At 42.6% G+C, this 13,474-nt stretch overlaps 1 protein-coding gene across 3 annotated transcripts in view; it reads left to right on the top strand.

Moving 5' to 3' along the window:
- The first annotated feature begins 336 nt into the window (after positions 1-336).
- NOX3 (NADPH oxidase 3) overlaps positions 337-13,474 on the top strand; it is a 225,091-nt gene continuing 211,953 nt past the window's right edge. For all 3 annotated transcript variants that reach the window (XM_089777299.1, XM_089777298.1, XM_006114980.5), the window contains exon 1: positions 337-391. The gene's annotated coding sequence lies outside the window, so the exon portion shown is untranslated. The remainder of the gene's footprint in view (positions 392-13,474) is intronic.

The raw sequence follows: 13,474 nt of genomic DNA, 5'->3' as shown, positions 1-13,474 counted from the left end.
TAGCTGCTGGAAAGAATTTACTTCAGGTTAGATGTAGTGTTAGTGTGTCCTGTTAATCATAAGCCATGTTAATGGACTTGTATGAAACTTCTTACAAGTTGGAGAAAGTGATGTGAATAGAAGAAAGTGGGCTTGGGGAGTTTCATTCCACGTATGCCAGGGTTTGGGTATTTGCAGTTTTATCAATCTGTTTTGCGTATGCTGGAGCTGGGAAATGGCAAGCCTATCAGCTCATCTAAGCAACGTGCAATTGGCTGAAAAATCCTTTGAAGCCAGGAAGGGCTGGCAAGTGCTGTCAGATACAAAACTAAGACTAGGTTTCAATCTTTAGTTCACAAACAAGAGGCGTGCTTGATAAGGGAGCTGCGGCTGCATTTTGAAGACAATTCAAGTAAGAGTCCTCCTTTAGTAGCGCTCCTCAGCCCTTTTAGTGGGTTGTTTTAATGCCCTCTAGAAGAAAGAGGTCTGAGGGGATGGCTTTTGAAGACTAGTGTGAGAAAATAACTAACACAACCTGCTGCAGGGAACCAGCCTCTAAAAATCTTATAAGGTGAAAAGTTAGTATATGTGTATAAGCAAAAGTTTTTGGGCAGTGGGGTGGTCAGTTTCCTGTGCTACACCTTTGGTACTTACGCCAGTAATTATCATGGCAATGGCACTGCTGTTGCATATTAATCCTTAAGTGGATATGTGCTCAGAGGAAGCTACAGGAAGCACAGAATACAGTACCGTTAAGAGACTATGCTGTACTGAGCATGGTCATTCTCTCTGGGGGAAGGGGATGATCTTAAGATTCTAGCACTTGTAAAGCCCTCTGGGCATGAGTCACACTAGAGAGAGGTGCAGTGTAATACAGGCCAGTTAGCAGTGATAGTTCCTTTCGCAGTGTACCAAGTCATGAACCTGACAGATCTGCATTCCTGTTGATTTTTAGCAGAACTGTCATTCTGATTAGTTTGTGGGTTTTTTCCCTGTGTGTAATGATATTTGTACTACCCCTGTGTGGCTAGTCTCCCCCACATAATCTGCAATATTAGACGTTCTGCATTATATTACTTCTCTTTGAGATTTGATTTCAGCCCTGTCAGCCACGCTGCTCAACCTATCACCGGCCTCCTGCTGGTAAGACTGATGCCACAGACTCCTCGCCTGTTAGTCTCTGAAGAGGAGGGGGGTGGGGGGAAGTCTTCTGCAGTATTTATTAAAATCAATCTCTCTCATCTGCAGGGTTTCTTTTTATTATTTTAAACATTTTTCCTCCCACAGTCATTGCACATTATCGTTAGACATTAATAAAACTGGTCACTCACAGTGAGGGGAGGGGGGGAAATGTGCTTTTTATCAGGTATGTATTAAGAAAGCATGCTGAGCCCAAATGCTGCCTCTTGCAGTTAGTCATTTGTTTCTTATGAGGCTTCTCATTTCCTACTACCCCACCTTTGCAGCAAGCATGACTGCAGAGAGGCCCTATCCAGAGATACAACTCCTAAAAAGTTATGGGGAATCCTGTTTCCCAAGGGTTTGGCAGTGACTCTCTCAGGCTAGTGTTTGGAGTTCACTTCACCTGTGCCCAAATGATCCAGCTCAACTAGAATCTTGATATTGTGTCATAAAATCATAGAAATGTAGGGCTAAGGGGCCCTTAGGTAATCTAGCAGTCCAACCTCCCATGTTGATGTAGCTTTAAGTGTACTAAGAATGTCCTCACCAGCTATGCCTAACCTCCAGTAATAGGTATTCTACAGGTTTCCTGAGTAACCCATTCTGCTGTTAAACTATCTTTATAGTTCAATTATTTTCCTCCAATATCTAATCTAAATCTCTCTTATAGGGAATTAAGCCAGTTACTACTTGTTTTGCCTTTGGTAGAAATTTATCATCATTCATCCCTGGCCTCTTTACAATACTCTTTTCCATATCTCAAGACCATTACGTCCCACCTCAGCCTTCTCCTTTCTCAACTAAATATGTTCAGGTCTTCCAACCTCTCCTCACAGGTCAGCACACGCAGAGACTGAATGCATGTGAACAGGAGTACTGTTACTGCTTTGCTGCTGTCATTCTCTGCCTCTACAACCTTAAGAAAACAAAGTAAACATGCAGAGTGATGACAAAGAGGTCTCAGACTGATTTGTCACACTCTGGTGCAAGGACTAAGGGGAGTCCATATGCACTTTGCTATAATCATAGGCAGCAGTGGGCCAGTCTGATACCCTGACCGAAGTGAAAGCAGCTGAAGGGCAGCTCTGAACTTGTGCTCCCTGCTGGCACCATTATGGGGCTGGTGGCAGATGGGAATAGTGGTGGAAAGCAACACCCCAGCAAATCTGCCCAAGATCACCCCTGCACTGAGGGCTTTGGTGGGAATGGTGCAAAGCTGGTCCATTGATGCAGCAGGCTCTGTCTAGCACAAAACCTTCATGTGCCAGAGCTGCTCCCTGAGAAAGGGGGCTTATGACTTCTATGCTGATACAAAGTTGCCTTTGGTCAGAGTTGAATCTTACCCAAAAACAAGTCAACAACTCATAGCCCAAATGCCACTGAGAGCTCTCTAATAATGCCACCAGTTTTGGCTTTCATGGCTAGGCCTGGTTAGCAGTGACAATTGGATAAGCTGTCAGTGGCCTATATGAAATGTTTACTGGCTACTTGACTGAAACAGTTGACAAGGGTCGGCATCGCAACTGGCTCTTCTGCTGACAGTCTCAGCAGTGAGACCAAGGAATGGATGGTCTGAAGCTCAGTAGGGCAGCATGGAGGAAACCGGCTGTGTAGCAGCAAAACAGAGGTCCCTACCACTGTGAAACTGTCAGCTCTCACAAGTATTAAATTCGAGACTCAGCCCCAGCATTCAGATAAACTACAAATTCTATACCTATTGAGAAATACTCGTATAATTTGGTGTGGACATCACCGCCAATATTTCGGTATGACAACTGTTCAGTAAAAGATGAGAGCTTTTTTTTTTTTTTTTTTAACATCCGTAGCAGGAATCAGGCAGAAGAGGAGCTCTGGGAAATCTCTGCAATGAAGCAGAGAGATTATCTTTAGGGATAATACTGTTTCCTTATTACAATTTCATCTTTCAGCATTAGAAAGTGACTGAATCTTTATCATGACAATGGCCACAACAGCAAGGTCTCAGAAATCTGTCTGAGAACAGCATCAAAACCAATATTATATTTAGTGCTACTGAAAACAATCAAGCTTAATTGCTCATTTTACTAAGTTTTACAGCTGATTTTAGGAGCCTGTTTTTAGGGAAGTGAGTTTTCTTGTAAAAATTTGAACTTTGACTATCTTTTTGATAGTTCCCATGGTCTGTCACATGCATTCTGGGATTGCATCCACCATGTGGGGAAGGTGGCAGTCCAATGAAGCAGAAAATCTAATTTGCTTTGCTTAATGCCACCTGCTCCCAGTTGATTTCTTTCTGTGATAAATTTATTTTTGTGAGGATGGAATGAAAGATAAAGAGTTACTGTTCCAAGAGACCTTCAAATTAAAAATGACAATGGTTTCCTAATAGATGCAAGATCTTAAGAATCCACTAGCTTTCCTCTATCTGCCACTGTTATTTAAGGTCAGAAGTACATGCTGCATAATTAGACATATTAAATACACAAAAGAATACACTGAGATGGAGACCTGCTGAAGAAAAATGCTGCTACTAAAATGAATCCAAGTGTAAAGCGTTAAAGAAATTTACTATTGAAATGATGCTATTAATTACTTCTATTTGGACAGAAACTTGGATAGGGAAAAAGTTAGGAAACATTGAAATTAATATGGAACCAGTTGTAATATTATATCAGCCTCCTTGTCATTAATTACATGGTCATGAAGATACAGTCTTTAATTGCATGAAGTGTTTTTTCTGCAGAGCTTCTTCCCCATGCAATGAACAGGATTGGCACTACTCATGGAATGAAGTTTCAAGGTTTATAACAAACAAGGCCGGGATCTACAAGAACAGAAAGAACGTCCTTCCAAGGACAGGACTGACGGGTCTTAGTGGATCCCAGGAAGTGGACCCAAATTTCATAATTGAGTAGCTTGAAATAACTCTAGATTTAAACATTGTTGCTTCCTATCTATATTTTAGGACTCCGGCTACTGAGGACAATTTTCTGGAAGAAAAATATCCATCTTTTCTCTATTCTGTATGAGCTCTACAATTTCCCTGATTCCTCAGGGGAAAAATGCTTTTTCCCCAATGGAGCTACACTCAGTTTTAAAACTGACTGCAAAACAAGAAGACAAAAATCTGCTCCTCTTTTCCTTGTGTTCTTAAAGTTCTGACAAGGGCCTTCCTCTAGAGAGCCATCTTCTTTGCTTCTTTGTATTTACTGTCACCTGCCAGCATTTTGTTCTGTCTCGGAGACAGTAGGCTAGCTACACTGGCAACTTCTTGTGGCTGCTTTTACCAACAACATCAAACAAGCTGGATTAATAGCAATGAACACAGTTGTTGGGGGGGGGGGGGGGATTAATTTTTTTTTTCTCTCTGTGAGTGATGAGTTTTTTGTTTGATTTCTGACTTTGGATCTAATCAGTTCATTTGAAGAGAAAATGATCCCAGGGATAGACAGCTGATGTTCCCTATTGGACAGAATTTGAAACAATCTAAATAGTATGTTACAGAATATATGGCTGTCAAACTGAACCTGATTTTGATGCTTGTAAATAAGTTGGATATTAGCATATTACTCAGTCAACAATTCAGGCTGAGATGGTCTTTCTGGATTCCTTATGTTCATATTGAGTTTCATGACTTGCCATCACTCCAGAAAGACAAGGTGGGTGAGGTAATTTTTTTTAATGGACAAATTTCTGCTTAGATCAGAAACCTGTCTTTTTCATCATACTGAGCTGCTCTTCAGGTGTTGGGGAACCCTAACCCGATTTTAAGAGAAGAGCTGTGTAGTTCAATAGCTTGTGTTTTTCACTAGCAGAAGATGATCCAATAAAATATATTATCTCACTGTGTCTCCCTAATATCATGGAACTAACATACCTAACAATAACATTTGCCAGCAATTCATATGTTAGGATATGTCTACACAGCACAATTATTTCGAAATAACTGACATTATTTTGAAATAACAATGCTAGCATCTACACAGCAATTCCGTTATTTTGAAATAATTTTAAATAATGGACGGCTTATTCTGAAATCTGTAAACCCCATTCCACGAGGAATAACTCTTATTCCAAAATAGCTATTTTGGAATAGCAATAGTGTGGATGCTCCACTGCTGCTATTTTGAAATAGCTCCTTCCCAGGGCCATTCGAAGGGTATGTCTACACTACCACCCTAGTTCGAACTAAGGTGGTTAATGTAGGCAACCGGAGTTGCAAATGAAGCCTGGGATTTGAATTTCCCGGGCTTCATTTGCGTATTTCCGGGCGCCGCCATTTTTAAATGTCCGCTAGTTCGGACTCCATGCCCGCGGCTACATGCGGCATGAACTAGGTAGTTCGGATTAGGCTTCCTATTCCGAACTACCGGTACACCTCGTTCCATGAGGAGTAACGGTAGTTCAGAATAGGAAGCCTAATCCGAACTACCTAGTTCGTGCCGCGTGTAGCCGCGGGCACGGAGTCCGAACTACAGGACATTTAAAAATGGCGGTGCCCAGCAATATGCAAATGAAGCCCGGCAAATTCAAATCCTGGGCTTCATTTGCAACTCCGGTTGCCTACATTAACCACCCTAGTTCAAACTAGGGTGGTAGTGTAGACATACCCAAAGTTATTACTTCCCAGTGCCTTCTCAATCAAGGTAGCACATATACATTTGGGAAGCCTGCCTTGGACTAATTTTGAGGCTTCCCTGTAGTATAGACATGCTATTTTGAAATAATCTGTTTCAGAAAAACAATTCTGAAATAGCTTATTTAGAAATAAGCCTGCTGTGTAGACGTACCCAAGTACTCTAATTATATGAGCAAAAGGTGTAATGGGTCAGTGACACAAACCAAAACATTGGCACAGTCCTGGAGATTGTTGCATGTACGCTTTCTCTCCAGTGGACAGTATCACACCCCAAGAGAGCAGTACATTTTAAAATAAATATTCTTCATCATTAGCTTTCTAGGGGTTTTCAGGCAGTTAGCACCTGATTAACTGATAGCTGGCACATGCATACGCTATTTTGAGTCTTCTGTGCTGTGATAAATCTAATTTTAGTGTTTAAAATGTTTGTGACTATGTAGTGCTATTTCCATGATGCCCTGCTTGGCTCCAGGTCACTTACATTTTGTCAATCAGTCCTACAATGTTATTTATTTATCTATCACTTAATAACCATGCTGCACAGAATAATTTATCTGGCATAGCATGACAATTTGTACTGTAATTTGACCCCTGCTGTTGCAGACTTGCATTCTGTTACAGCAATGACTGAGAAAATTAAGATTCCTAGGTCACTTTTCAGACTGTTTTCTGCTTTTCATAATTTCATTCCACTTCATCTTTGATCGAAGAAAGAAATGTGAAATTGGCAAAAATCACCATGTTGTTCCACTCTCTAGATCTTAGTTAAATTCCATAAAGCTATGAGGAGCAGGGCTATACGTACTTGGATTGATAGCCTAGACTTTTATGCTACCAAAGTTAAAGTAAAAATTCTACAAATGTTTTGCACAATTCTCCTGCGATCTCAGAATACTTTACCAACCTCTTATTTTTCTTACAAAGGTACGTAAAATACCCTCAGTAGTATATCTTTTTTCCTCCTCCTGAAGCCTAAATAGTGTTAAGAAAGTCAGAAATAGAATATAATTTTTATGGTAACTGGGTGTGGTGGTGGTATCTAGTGCTTTATGCATGCCCATGTATGGATGGAATAAGGGGATGGGGAAAGCATGAAAGAGAAACTTAAAGGAGATGGGTGTCATAAAATGTTACACGTTAGCTTCTTCGTCACAGAAAACTGAAGGAACATAAAAATAGAGGATATTGAAATAACATAATTTAATTCATCTGTGTTTGACAGTTTAGTTTTAGATGTACTCCATAAGACTGACGTTTTTGCTACATGTGGTACTCCATTTGAGGTGTTGGCTTTCAACACAGTAAAAGGTGGAGCTGATTGATAGAGCACTGGATTTTCTTACCTGGTCTGAGAGGTGTTGCTACTTTGGTGCATTTTCTATGGAATAACACTTTCCATGTTCTGTTTAGTGCCAATTATTGTATTTTTCAGTGCAATCTTCCTTCTCAGCTATTGTAGACAAGAGTGTGTAAGTTCTCCTCTAAGGATGTAAAGGACTGTTTTTGTTACACATGTACAATGTCTAGCACAACATGGGCTGAATCTCTGATGGGAGGTAGGGGACCTCTAGGTGCTACTGAAATATAAATTATAAGATCCCTTAGTTTGATTTGAAATGGGAGTGTCATACTTAATAACAGTCACAAACTGTTATGATTCACACTGGTTTGGATTGCAGTCATGATAAGTTTCAGTTCGTGAATTGGCCAGTCCTACCCCTTTCAGTCAGAAAGGTTAGCAGATGTTAGCTCCTCCATTAGGAGGAGCATTGCCAGAAGATCTAGAGAAGTGATTATTCCCCTTTATTCGGCATGGGTGAGGCCACATCTGAAATGTTGCATCCAGTTCTGGGCCCCCCACTACAGAAAGGATGTGGACGCATTGGAGAGGGTCCAGCGGAGGGCAACCAAAATGATTAGGGGGGTGAAGCACATGACCTATGAGGAAAGGTTGAGGGATTTGGGCTTATTTAGCCTATAGAAGAAAAGGGGGGATTTGATAGCAGCCTTCAACTTCCTGAAGGGAGGTTCCAAAGAAGATGGAGAGAGGCTGTTCTCAATAGCGATAAATGGCAGAACAAGGAGCAAGGATCTCAAGTTACAGTGGAGGAGATCTAGGTGGGATATTAGGAAAAATGATTTCATTAGGCAGGTGGTGAAGTACTGGAATGGGTTACTTAGGGAGGTGGTGGAGTCTCCATCCTTAGAGGTTTTTAAGTCTCGGCCATAAAAATTCCTGGCTGAGATGATTTCATTGGGATTGGTCCTGCTTTGGGTAGGGGGCTGGACTCGACCTCCTGAGATCTCTTCTAGCCCTAGGATTCTGTCTTTCCTCACTCTTGCTTTGAGAGCAGCAGGGGTAAGGTTATAATTAGTTAATAAGAAGAACTTTATGATTGCTTCTAAATGTCCCATCATAAAGATCAGGGTGTTGGGCTCACTTTCATTTGTGCTTCCATAGGCTTTAGAGCTACGATTTCCATGCCACTTCTACCCCAAGAGACTTCTACTGAAGGGTTTTAGAGCTGACCGTAGATCCCACCAGACTATCCACTGTTGATTTTGAGTTGAGCCTTACTCTTTTTCCTGTACTAATTAAGCTAGAGTTCCATACTCAGGAAACATATTACACTGAATGGCTACATCTAGACTGGCATGATTTTTCCGTTAAAAACATTTGCGGAAAAGAACATCTAGATTGGCACGGACGCTTTTCCACAAAAAGTGCTTTTCCGGAAAAGCGTCCGTGCCAAGCACTTTTTGTGGAAAAGTGTCCGTGCCAATCTAGACGCGGTTTTGCACAAGAAAGCCCCGATTGCCGTTTTCGCCATCGGGGCTTTTTTGCGCAAAATAGTTTTGAGCTGTCTACACTGGCCTTCTTGTGCAAAAACATTTCCGGAAAAGGGCTTTTGCCCGAACGGGAATGTCAAAGCATTTGCGCAAGAAGCACTGATTTCAGACCGTAGAACGTCAGTGCTTTTGTGCAAAATCAAGCCGCTGGTGTAGACAGCTGGCAAGTTTTTGCACAAAAGCAACTGCTTTTGCGGAAAAACTTGCCAGTCTAGACGCAGCTAATGGCTACGTCTGTCATCGATATCTATTTCTCTAACCCACATTTATTCTTTTAGAACTTGATCATTTTATGGTTTTGGATGGCAAGTATTTGAACTGAATATTTAGATTCTGATTCTCAAATGTCATGCAAGAGTTCATCACTGGACTTTCTTGCTAAGTGGAGCTGTAGAGACCAGATATGTAGGAGATTTACTACTAAATATACATGTAATGAGGGTATTATCTGTGTGGATCCAGATTTGCAGGCAACAAATAGAATCACAGAGTCTCCTGACTCTGTTTTATTGTAAAAAAAAATATATGCTTGGTAAAAGTTTGTCTAGAAATAGTCACATACACAATGCTGAGTTCCTCACACTAATACTGAATCTACCTAGAAGGATAAAACAAGATAGTTGGCTCCAGAGGTACTAATATCTGGAATTGCACAGAGGTACTTCTAGAAATACAACTATAAAACTTTCTGTTTTTATCTAAAAGCTAAATATCAATTCGGGTGGGGGATGGGGAAATGTCATTCCCAGGCACCAGTATTGGGCAGATCTACAGACATATATGTTTTCCATATGCAAAGGTTCTAATAAATAAAAATAACAAATTGGCAGAGCCTTCCTCATCGCAGTTCTGCTTGGTCAGTCTCTGGCTTGTGTAAGTTCTCCTTTTTGTTTTGAATGGCTTCAGGCCTACTGGGATGTGAAATTTCCCAATGATCAAACTTTGAGGCCAACTGCAGGAAGAATATATTGGGGAATACTTGTCCTGACTCTGACCTTTTACTTCCTGGGTCAGTCCCTTTCAGTTGCTTGCCTTGCAGAAATTACATGGAAAGTCTTTCATCATTGTTGCTGCTCACTTTTATTCTGAAAGTACTGCAAACCCTGTAAATTAAAGGGTGCGGCAAGAGACATTTTAAAAATATGAAGACTATGGAGTTTATCCCTTGCTATATTTTTAGCAGTAAGAAATCCAGTCATAATACTTCACATTCCAGAAATGAGAGCACTGTAGTCAGGGGAGAGGATAGAGTAATTTTTTTCCTTGTAGCAATACCAACGTTAATTGAGATAATAGAAATTTTAGGTCTGGAGCTCCTGGCTAGGGTGAAAAGGCAGACTACAGAGGATATAGGGGTATGAGGAAGATTCCCCCCTTCCCTCCGTACTTCTCTTGCTGCTTTGTGTGTGAGGGGAACATTTAAAAGTGATCATAAAGTTCTTAAGAATGGACTAAAACCTCACCCCGCTACTCTCAAAGCCAGAGCGAGGAATGACATCTGCTCACCTATTTCTCTGAAGTGGGTAGGCCTGGCCAACCCAAGAATTGAAACTTGTCATGATTGAAATCCAAACCAGTGTGAATTAGGACAGTTCAATTCAGAAAAGCAGCCAGGAAACTGCTATTTGCATATTAGTTAATTGAGTGCCCTTCATGTAGATTCCTGTTTCCTCCTCCTGCTGCTGCTGCTGGTAGTGGTACCCGTGTGGTAGTGCAGATTCTCTTGTTTAATGTCTGTCATGGGTGGTGGGTGAAGCTTCCTCTGGGGGAGGTTAGTTCACTACCCCACCTTCACCCAGCCCCTCCTCCCACTTGGCCCCTGCCACCACTTGCCACATTGGTCCTCTTCTTCCCCCCTGTGAGATTTCGCCCCCTCCATTCCCTTCCCCCCCCCCCCACTGCCTGCTGCTTAATGTGTCATACCCCCCTTCCCCCTGCCTTGCAGAGGAGGGACACAGTGAGTGGCAGGGACTTCTGGAAAGGGGAGATGAAGTGGAGGAGAGGAAGGACATAGCTAGGCAGCAGCAGGCAGTGTGGGCTTTGGAGAAGGGGTAGAGCAGGGATAGGAAGATGTAGCCATGTAGCTAACATGTAGTATTTTAGTGTTGGTATCAGAATATAATAATAAACCTTGTGCAAGGTGATGTGCCTTAGTGTACCTTGTGATCCACTCTTTCTGACTAGCAGGAAGGAGCAGCCTAGTGCCATTGGTAAAGATGCCTTAAGCAGGCTGTCTTTGGCTGATACTGATATCAAGGCAGGAACACATTAGTCCAGTCCTAGCAGACGATGGCCACCATATGTCATAGGGTTTGTTGATGTAAGTGATAGATGTTACAGAAGTCTGTAACTTGTAATTACAAATAGTTCTGTACTTGGTAGTGATAGGTTTTGATAGGAGTGAAGAAAGTGTGTGTTAATAGGATGAGTTCTAAGGTAATTTTTAGGCTCAAATGTACCAAAAGGGATCTCAGAGACACTGGAAGGTCATATAAATACTCCCCTCATAAGAGCAGATTGACAACCCTGAAGGTAGAAGCAAGCACTCACAAGGTGGGAAGATTATATCCCACTGAAAGCAGGGTCTGGCAACACCCAGAAAAGTTATTAGCAAACTGTTTTTATTGTTTATCATCAATCTCCAGATAATCAGTCACTTTGCAACAAATGTTTACAACAATGCAGCAAAATCCATGGACTTACATAAGAAGGGAGTCTTTTAAAAGATGGGACTTTGGATTCATCCTGCCAACCAACAGCCTTGGAGTATCAGAACTGTGACCAAAAGAACCAGATCCCCACTCAGGCCCAATGCAACTGGCCGTTAGATTGGTCCGAGCCACAGACTGGTACCTATAACAATGCTGGTGGGACACTGTGTGTGAATTAATGCATATGCTTTTTACATTTTATTCTCAATAAACATGGAACATTGCCCTTTCTTCTAAGAAGATCCTGTATGCTTCTTATTGGCATAACAAAGAGATGGCGCATAAGCAGGGCCTCCAAGGTGGATCCAGCGGTGGATCTGTGGTAGTTATGCCAGAGGAGGCTTAGCTTATACTCACTGCTTATGGTCCCTGTAATTCACTGTCCCTTCTCACCCCAATTTGTACTTCCATCTTCCATCTTTTCTGTCCCAAAGGTCACCATGGTGCCCCCTCCTTGGCAACAGATGGTGTTTTCAGCAGTACTGGTTACACTTACATCAACAAACCAATGCTGCTGCAAAGATATGATGAACATTTCTGATACCTTCCCCTTCCCTGCATGTAGAAATGTAGGCACTCTTTGTAATCCTGTGTCATTTGCCTCCCTTTTTTGGTGCACACTTTCCTTCTAGTGTAGTGTGACCGTGTCCCCGCCCTCAGTCCGTCTCGGGGGGGGGGGGGGGAGAGAAGCGGTCACTCGTCTTTTCAGGAAAGTTGTTTAGCCTCGGGCGACGAGCCCGTTCATGGTTAGGGTTCCCTCGGGAGGAGAGAAGGAAGGGGGGCCCGGGCCCGCCCTCACTCCCGGACCCCAGCCCAGGGCCCTGAGGACGGAGACTACCCATAAGTCTCTGTCCAGCTGGTGGGGGGTGCCCCTAAACACACCAGCCCACGGGCTATCTCGCCGCCCTGCCCTGGGCTGCTTCCTTCCTCTCTCCTACCCCGGTTCCAGGGTGTCAGTCCTCCACTGCCGGTTCCCTCTGCCGAGGCTGACGGCATTCCCGCGGCTCCTCTGCAGTCGGTTTTCCCCCTGCCGAGACCGTCGGCATCCTTGCGGCTTCTCTGCCGCCCGGGTGGGGGGTATTCTCGCAACCTCCTCGCGTTCCCCTGTCGGGACCGTGCCCCGCTCAGCTGTGCCGCTGCTCCTCTCCAGCTGGGCGGCGCGGCTTTGCTCAGCCATGCCGCGGTGCCGCCAGCACAGCGGCGGTAAGTGCTCTGTTGCCCTTCTCCCAGGGCACAGAGTCTTGGGGGTTGGGTGCGGGGTCTCGGCGCCCCGTCACATGTAGTCAGAAAACAATCAGACCTCAAATCAGAGTCCATTTCTGCCTCTTTAAATTTGCCTTTGAGGCAAAGAATTCTGATAAGTAGCTAAGAATGGCAATGACTCTGGCTGTCTATGCCTGGAAAGCACCTGACACATCTTGGCACCTCCACATAATGAATAATAAAATGCATGTTTCAGAATCCCAGAGGGTTAGGCATATCCAGAATGGAGAAAGGCATCGCCTTGGTTGCAGAGTACTGATCCTGCTGTTTTCCCATCGTTATAAGAAGTGGGGCACATTGGCCTTGATCTGATTGGCTTATGTAAAAATCAATAGAAGATGTCTGCCTTCACTAAGCAACTCTCCACGCTTTGTAATTACTGTTATTCTGAATTCGAAATCTACGATCCACATTAATCCCTGGCTGCATATTTAAAGTTAATTATTTGTGCAGCTGCTTACAGAATCTAATGATTTCAAAAGGTTACTTCTCCTGTCCTTGAACAGTTATTTAATGCATTTGAAAGGTTATGTCTCTTCTTTGTATCTTACCCATTGCTTTTCTTTTTGAAGATAGTTTCCATAGTATTATTTGTTTAATCTGCTTTTTCAATCACATTCACAGTAAGGTAAAATTATACAGTAAGGTGCAAAGCTGACTAGCACATTGTTGTTGATACACAAATAAGGTGTTCTGTTTAAAAGGGAAATGTAACCAACAGTACCCTTTAACCTATAGCTGTTTTCATAGAATTTCATGATGCTTGTCTTGTTTGCTTCCTGAAAAATTATCAAGTACCATAACTGAACTGAACCCTGGGCATATCTTTTCTCTCAGGTCTCAAACACTATTTTAAAATTCACTTAAAGGT

This window comes from Pelodiscus sinensis, chromosome 3, assembly GCF_052426305.1.
Source record: "Pelodiscus sinensis isolate ZL-2025 chromosome 3, ASM5242630v1, whole genome shotgun sequence".
Taxonomy (NCBI): Eukaryota; Metazoa; Chordata; order Testudines; family Trionychidae; genus Pelodiscus; species Pelodiscus sinensis.
This window is presented reverse-complemented; position numbering and strand designations above follow the sequence as displayed.